General features: G+C 37.3%; 1 pseudogene; it reads right to left on the bottom strand.

The window, feature by feature from the left end:
• Positions 1-7,581: 7,581 nt before the first annotated feature.
• LOC112483586 lies at positions 7,582-7,700 on the bottom strand (annotated as a pseudogene).
• Between the last annotated feature and the right edge of the window lie 1,105 nt (positions 7,701-8,805).

The following is an 8,805-nucleotide window of genomic DNA, read 5'->3' on the forward strand; positions in this document are numbered from 1 at the left end:
AGCCCAGGAGAAGGAACCCATGGAGACAGACATCGGCCTCCTTTACTACATCCTCCAACGTTTAAAGCTCAGGCAAACTGGAGTCTTTGTGAATCCCAATCATGTCTAAGAATACAGCTTTTTCCCCCAAAGAAACTGAGAAATGAGGATAGACGAGAAAGGAAAAGGTAGTTTCGTATCATTATTATTTGTCTTAGTTGGCACTGGCCTTCTCACTGAAGAGCATCTAATTCCGTATTAAGTTGGTATCCATGCTCTTTAACCTCATCTGGCAGCCCAGTGCCTGCATTTATTATGCTCAGAGTGGAAACTCGCCATCCAACATCTGGTCTGCATTTGTTTTCCTTTCATTTCCTTTACCCTCCCCCACTGCCGTATCCATTCTAACATCTATGCCTTTCTGAAAACAGTCATCTGGATGGATATTAATATCTCTTGGCATTTTACATACAAACCTCTAGCCTTAATTCAGCAAAGAGATCAGAGATGCACCTGACCGACCCAGACAAGTGCCAGAGATAAATTCCTTCATCTATGTTAAAGAGAATTTGTTACAAATACATTCGAATTATTCTTTTGGTCTGAGAAGGAAGATGCTCTGTAAAACAAAATTTACAACATGTACATTTCTAATAGAATGCATTTTCATCTAAGGTAAAAGAATGGTGCACAGGTTAGGAATAATAAAAATAAAAAAATAGACTTGTATTTAAAAATGTGTCTCAATTGGCACTTGGCTAGCTGCAGAAGAGTATCTCGTAATTGAGGGACGTCCACCTGAGTCCCTGAGAAGTTCCCCATGGACAGAGGAACAAGGCAGATACGTGACGCTTTGTCTTGGAGACCAGGTCAACCTGTGGCCATAGTTTGAATTAGTCACACCATGAAAAGAAAACAATGGGTCGATCTGAACTATTCAGCTTTAAAAATCACAACTGGAGCAACATCTGCAGTGAGGAAAAGGGAGCTTTTGGGAAATGTGGCTGCTCTGTCAGCACTGCATAATGCAAGAGAAGGAGTGGGCAAGCGGATGGAATTAGAATTGCTCTACACATATGCGTCAGAATTTTGTTGAAGTTCAACGGGTCTAGCATTTTAAAAGCTGGCTTTCATATGCGGCATTTGCAAATCTTGAAAATCTTCTGCATGCCAAAATATAAAAATAAAATAACTCTTTTCCATAACACTATCCCTCCATTGGGTCAAATGCAATTAATTAACTCCAAACCTGAAAGAGTTTACATCCAATAACTCTTAGAATTTACATTTAACTGCGGAAGTGAGCAAACCCGATTTAACTGACGCATACACATGCATCATTAGCTCAGAATGTCCTGCTTTTGAAGTGCTCCCTCGCACGTGGCCCCTTTCACCTTCAGCCATTCTTCATCCGTGCCTACTATCCTAACAGTAGAGCTGAATGACAATCTGGTTTCCTTGGCCTTGGGGATTTCTGTGCAAAAGAGTGCTATGGTTGACCTCCGTGGGTTGGCTCTTGGGCTAAGGACGGCAGTAAACTCTTTTCAGTTCACACCTTACACCGTAATGAATGTGTCCAGGTCATCTGGTCTGAGCCTCTTCATCTACCAATTTATGACCTTTAATCCCCTCTAAATACACCCATTTTTTAAATCTCCTTTTCTTGACTGAGAGAAATATGTGTCCCTCTTTCTTTCTAAAATTTATTCCTCCATTAGAATCTGAATTCACTTCCTTCCTATCCCTTTTGAGACTTGGCTTCATCGATGATCTCACCTTTTGTTTGTATCCTCGGTCGTCTCCACCCCTACTCTAAAGGTCGTCTCCACCCCTACTCTAAAGGTTTGTGTAGCCTTTGCTTTGTCTCAAAATCAAAGCCAAAAGCAAAATGAAAGTTTCATGACTCTGCCACACCCACTATCTACTTTCTAATTTTCTATTTTCAGTCACCAACAATAAGTTTCTTCTATATTTACTGCTTCTATTTCCTATATTTTCCTCAAAGGTATTTCCAAAACTCTAGTAAACCAGCACTTTTTCCAATAGTCTTCCAATTATTCAATTCAGTGCAATTTCTCAGCTTTAATTTTTCTTGAACCTTTTGTCTCTATAAGACTTAAATGTTGCCACGTTATCATAATTCCATTTTTGCTCTCCAGTAACTTCTATAGTTCCTCTCTTGGTTTCCGTTTATCTCACTCTTGGATTCTTCCGCAAGGATAATTGTCTGCTTTATTACATTCTCTTTCCACAATATCCTCAGCAAATTTGCTCGTTACTTTATTTTTCCTTATAGAAGTCAACATTCTCTAAAAGGAAGGTTTTCAAAATGCCATCACAACCTATGATCTCATTTAATCATAACACACTTATATTCATTGAGTATGACCTAAGTATCATATTAAGTGTATATTATGTTTTATTGAATAAGTAGTAAATTGAAATATAAACTCAGTCTGTTTAATGCCAGAGTCTATGTTCCTAACCACATTATAGAAACTCCAATTAATATGCCTTGCACTAAGGATAGTATGGCAAACCAAAAATATTTAAGTCCCTCACCAAGGAAGCTATCGTCTAATTCTCTTTGGAATTCTAGTCCTTTATTTTTATCTTCCCAATGATTTGCATGTGGCCTCAACACTGTAAACTCAACACACATAAGTTTATCTAACTAGAAATGTATACTTTTATTCTAATTGTCCCACATGGATAATCCTGCATTTATCATATGGAGAAAGTATCACTATATTTCTTTCTTCTATGTTTTAAAGTCCCACCCAAAACCCCTACCTACCACGTCCCAGGAATAAAGATGGAAAGCACAATATATGAATATAGATCTCACCACAAGATTATGCTTGTAGTTGATCTTATTTTTAGTTTCTACGAGTGAAGGGGGGAAAATATGATTTCTTCAAAATATATGGAACTGTGACTAATGTTTTGGAATTTTCAAGGCTGATTTTATGTATTATCATATTTCATATTCTATCACATTTCAGATAATTACAGATTGCATTGTGTTCTAAAGGAGGAAGGCATTATAATTTCAATATAGAAAAGAATAAGAGAACATTATGTTGTGAGTCCCAACCACACTCATTGTACTTAGCTTTCTTGTTTGTATTAATTTTCCAAGAATCTCTAGTCCAAATCTTGCATCAAACTTTGGCTCTCTTTACTCTCTTGAGAAATATATCAGTTCCTCTTTCTTGTTATATTATGTTAACCTGTTCCACAGATGTACTATGACGGCCACTTCAGTTGAGACTCTCATTACCTGAACAGAGATAACTGTCTGCAGAATCTACCCTTAAGAATACGTAATTCACTAGAAGGGAGAGGAATGCAAATAATTAAGTATATTATAAAGCAAAATAGAAATTATGTCAAAAATATAAGTAACTCTGAGAATGCTTGTGGTAGGCTTGGCACATTTTAGATATGCATAAGTTGCTGTTTAATTTAATTTCATTTTCAACAACTTCTAGTTTAGTTACTACAAAAAGCTAAGAACTAGTCCATCCTCTGAAGGAGCTATAAAGAGAGAGTAGGATGTGTGTCTGTGACCTGATTTTACCAGCTAGTTGCAATAATAAGATGGATGATAAAGAATTCCTCTAAATAATAAAGCAGCATTTCTCAGCCTGGTAGAATTAAGGAATATTCACTAGGCTCTAAATGAAAGTTAGCATTTTCTCCAATTATAAATGTAGAAACACACAGTTGTCTTACCAACACAGACATATTGTCACCAGATTTCTAAAGTTTGTCAAATTATACTATGGTGTTTTAAACATTTCAAAATATTGTCACCACTACTTTGAAATTATACTCATTGAACTGCTATTAGATCTTATTTTTAATGCATCAACAATCATATATCACAAATTTATTTAATATTGAGATAACTGTATTTTCATATAATTTCTTTTGTATAGTCTCTTTTATAATTCCGTGAACGTTATTTTATGACTTTGCAAAACATTTATATTCTTTCTAGGAGGGCCCCATAGTTTATACCAGACTCTGAATTGTCCACAGCACCAAAAAGCAAATCTTCTATATGAAGTCTCGTGCTTTGGAAATTCAAAGGCATAAAAGTCTGACAAAAGTGGAGTAGATACAGCTTTCTAGGGGAAACGAGGACTCAGTAACACACGAGTCTTTGCACAGGCATAGAATATGGAATAGTATTGGGAAGGGCAAATGAAGATGGCCAGAGTGAAGTGTTATAAAGACACAGAGTGATGAATGAGAATGACTCTTTCCTTTGAAAGAGTAGGTGACATATTCTTAGGGCTTATGTGATTTCTGATGGCATAAAGGAATTGGCAATATATTTGATAGTGATATTTTGAGTGAAATATTTTTCCCAGGAAGCCACATCTACCCTAGGAGAATCTGATTCAGTGAATTTTAGGGTTGAATCCTTGTTTTAGTGCTAGTTTTTAAAGCTTATGTCATGTACAACTTAAAAAAAAAAAAAACTAATAAGAGTTTTATAACATCCCGCTAGGTTCCTATCTGGTGTCAATTATGAGTACAAAATGTAAGCCAAGATGGTTTAAGAAAACAAAAGAGCAGAATAATGCTTGAAGGGAATGGGACCTGAGGGTGGATAACCCCCAGAAAGAGATCAAATCAAGACATGATGCAAAGTGACAGGGCCCACAGGCCATTTTTTAAATTTCCTGCTCATTCACACTCCTGTTCTAATCCCTAATGATTTCTAACCACCAAGAGCAACCTCTAACTTTTCTTCAACAAACTGATGCCCCAATGTGCTCTTTAATTCCACTTAAGTGGCATAAGGTCACTGACAGAGCTGAGTGTATAGTAGACAGGGGGAAGAATTTGGCTCTGGGCTAAATTGCAACTCATTTGAAAGCCCACCAGATGAGTCTTTTTTTTTCTAACCTAATCCTCTTCATCATAAATGTGCTTAAGGGAGAATCTCTGAAGTTCTTTCTTCTGCAACTCTGGTTTTTGTTTGATTCTTGACATATGTTCATTTGTTATTTTTTTTAGCAGGTTGTATATGCTTTCTTAAAAATCCACATTAAACATGATTAACCACATGTCAGCCTTGCTACAGAGCAGACCCGGAGTTTTTATTCTGTGTGATTGTTACTTCATGTGGAGTAATCATGAGTAGGGGTAGTAAAGAGACTCTCTTCTGTCTTGGCCTTGAGTCTAGATTATAAATAGTAGATATAGAAGTGATGGAAGCTCTGGAGAAATATCAATAGCATGGATTCGTTTGCTTTACCATTTCGTAGATCTTCATTGTTTGTTTAACTTTGAATCCAGTTCTTTTTGCCCCATTCTTCCCTAGTTTATTCCAGTCAAACTCTCCCCTACAAGAGAAAGCCTTGTAAAATGAACGCTATTTGCTACCAAAGGGAATTCTGACAGGCGTGCTGGATGCAGTGGTATTATAGTTACGAAATTCAGACCTTTACTGCTGTAGCCTAGAGAGAGAGCAAACACTTGGGGTAAGACTGCTACGTAACTTTTGGAAACTGAGGGCGTATGTACCTTGTTCGCTGTGACTTCCTGATCTTTGTTGCGTCCTCTCCAGCCTGTCTATCCTTCATGTTAGGACGAATATTAGAAAAGATACACTCTCCAAACCTTACTGATTTTTCTCTTCTATTTACTTCCATAGAAATTTATGTGTCACTCTATGAAAGGTGGCATTTAATCACACTGAATTAATTCCATCACTTGTGTATGCCTCCCCCAATTCACAGAGCTCTGACAAACCAGTGTGCTTATAATCACACTCTGGGAATTCACTATTTCTTAAGACTGTATTGAGTGTTGAATGTGGGTTAGGTACTGAGCCCAGTACCATAGAGTGCAGGAGGGAAGAATATATTTCCAGAGTGACAAGCCTATCAAATGAAACTGTTAGTAGAACATAGATAAGCAATATACAGAAGTATTTAATTAAGCATAGCAGAGTTCAAGAAGTTTAAGATAATGTGGAAGTGTAATATATATGGGCTGAGGATTGGGAGAAATCTTCTTAGTAGCAGATGTCAAAAGAGAGGCATAAAGATTATGTGCCAGGGGAACAATAAGAGTGACAGTATGGAGATAGGAATGATAACGGAACATTTCTGAAATAGACTGGTTTGTCTATGGATGCATTGGGATGGTAGGTTAGCGGGGACATTGGATTCAGTCTTTGGGAATTAGGGAAATTCAAATTCTAGCTCTACCACTTGCTAAACTGGGTAACTAAATGGGGCATGTTTCTTCAAAACTCTGTGCCTTGGTTTCTTCATCTATAAAATGAAGATAATATTACCTAGCTCACAAGATCGCTGTGAGTAGTGAACAAGATAATTAAGGTAAATTTCTTGAAACAATGCTCTGCACCAATCAATTAACATTAGCTGCTATGTTAATGTCATATTAAACTTGTTAGATGCAGTAGACTCCAATTGTGCAGATTATGGAAAATACCGAAGTTTAAATTTCTAGTTAAAGGACACAGAGGGGCACTGACAATTTGAAACAGGCATTGCAGCAGAAGACATAGGTGCCCTATGCGTGTAAATCACCCAACTAGTGATTCTCCATTCCAGAGCTTTACAACTGAGTGTTATTCAGCATGGATTGCCAAACACCTGCATTAGGTCTATAGCCTGTGAGGTATCATGGCACATGGAGAAGTCGTGGGAGTCTTTGAACTTGAAGCCTTTGAAGAATTTGATATTCTTTGGAAAGACAAGACTGCATATAAATAATGTCTAATTAAGAGTGTAAGACCATATCTTAGTGATTGCAATGAACACTTAGTTAGTGATTGCAATGAACACTTCCAAATATTTTACCTGGAACATTTTGTTCCTTCTCAAGAGAGGGTTTGTGTAAAAAAGACAGAAAAACGAATTAAGAAAAAACAAAAGAACTATAACTACTCCAAGTGATGTTGAAAGGAGGCATGAAGTAAAAGCGTTTTAAAAATCCACCTTATAATAACTAAAACTTACCTAACGCTCCGTATATGCCAGGCTCTGCTCTAAACCTTTCACATGGATTAACTCACTTAATCTTCCCAACAACTCTATGAGGGAGGTACTTTTCTTTTTCCTATTATTTAAATGAGAAGCTGAGGCATGGAGAGGTTAATTATGTTGCCCAGGTCACAATAAAATAGGAGTGGAACTAGGATTTTGAACCCAGGGTGTAAGGCTTCAGATTCCATGCAGTTCACAGTGATGCCACACTGACCCTTGATGATACATCTGCACCCGTTCCCTTCAAATAAGAATTATGTTTAGGGTGAGTTATTTGCACAAAACATTTAAGCTAAAATTAAAATTTTTTTTTTTGAAGACCTTAAAGAGAAGAAGATACTGAGAGTGTGTGACCAGACTATCTGGCATTCTGTAGATAAAGTTCTCACCACACAAGTTTCCTTTGATATGCATCATTAAACAAGAAAATGAGGTTGCCATTTGCATCAGTGAGTTTCACATACTGAGAAAGTGTGTTTTTCTATTGCTCTATGGAACTAAACAGACTTTTTTTTTTTCAAATATCTTCCACTTTCAGTCTTTTTTTTTTTTTCTTTTTTTTAAAAGCCTACAGCACCCAGAATTCCTAGGTGGACTCCCATCCAAGTACTAACTAGGCCCAACCCTGCTTAGCTTCTGAGATCAGATGGGCTCGGGCTTGTTCAGGGGGGCGTGGCCATAGACTCAGCCTTCTTTTAAAGAGTTTTCTCACTGGAAATCTCTCCCTGCCCGTCCTTTTCTCTTCTCTTTTTCCTCCTTCCTTCTCCCACTTCTCTCTTATTGGCATCCAGTGACCTAAAAAAAAATTTCATACCGAGTACTTGGGTAAAGTATGGAAATCCTTTTATTCCTCCAAATTTCACTCAAAACTCTCCTTCTCGTCTGATTTTTCTATCTGCTTCCTACCCCAATACGCTCACAAAGCAAACCTGTTTGGTTTTTGCTACTTACCATTGTTCAACATTTCCTGATGTTTCGTGATGCTCTGGCTTTGTGAATCCTGTTCCTTTTGCTAAACTCTCCTTTCCCTTTCTCCTTCTGATCGATGCTACTTGTTATTTAAAACAAAAATAAAATGTTACCTCCTATGTTGAGACATCTTTGACCTCTACAAGAAGAAAGGCTTCTAGAACACTTTGTTCCTTCCTCCGTCACTGTACTGAGCACATTACAGTGTTTTGTTTATGTGTCACTGCTTCTCTGGACCTCCTGTTACTAATACTCATTAGTCTATGAGGCTTTGAAGAGAAGAATGATGTCTCACTTACTGTTATATCATTGGGTCTTGGCACATATAAGGCTTCTATAGATGCTTCTTGTTTGGGGATCTGTCCATTTTGAAGAATATAAGTGGTGACTCTTAAGCCTGGACAAAATGATTTTATAAAGCTAGATTCTCCATGTAACACCACTGCTCCATGGCACTGAACACACTCAGAATGGCTTTCATGTTAGTTTAACAAGATATATCATGAACAGAAGCGTGTTGCACAATTTAAGTATTTAATTCACTCTTATATACACAGACACACATACCCTGAATTATGAAATTTGACAAAAGAATTGTTGTTGCATTTGATAAGGATTGCCGCTATTTAATGAGAATTCTTCTAACCCACTATGAGGTTTGCACCTTAGCAAACACCTCCTGGAGTTCCTGGTCTGCCATAACCACTCCTTTGCCCATTCACAAGTTTTTTTATGGTTCACTCTAAGGTGTCTCCCACCACCTCCTCTGATCACTGAGATTGAATTGGGAATTGCTATTTGGCCATGGCTGGAGCAATTA

Source organism: Pteropus alecto, unplaced genomic scaffold, assembly GCF_000325575.1.
Source record: "Pteropus alecto unplaced genomic scaffold, ASM32557v1 scaffold164, whole genome shotgun sequence".
NCBI classification, from domain to species: Eukaryota; Metazoa; Chordata; class Mammalia; order Chiroptera; family Pteropodidae; genus Pteropus; species Pteropus alecto.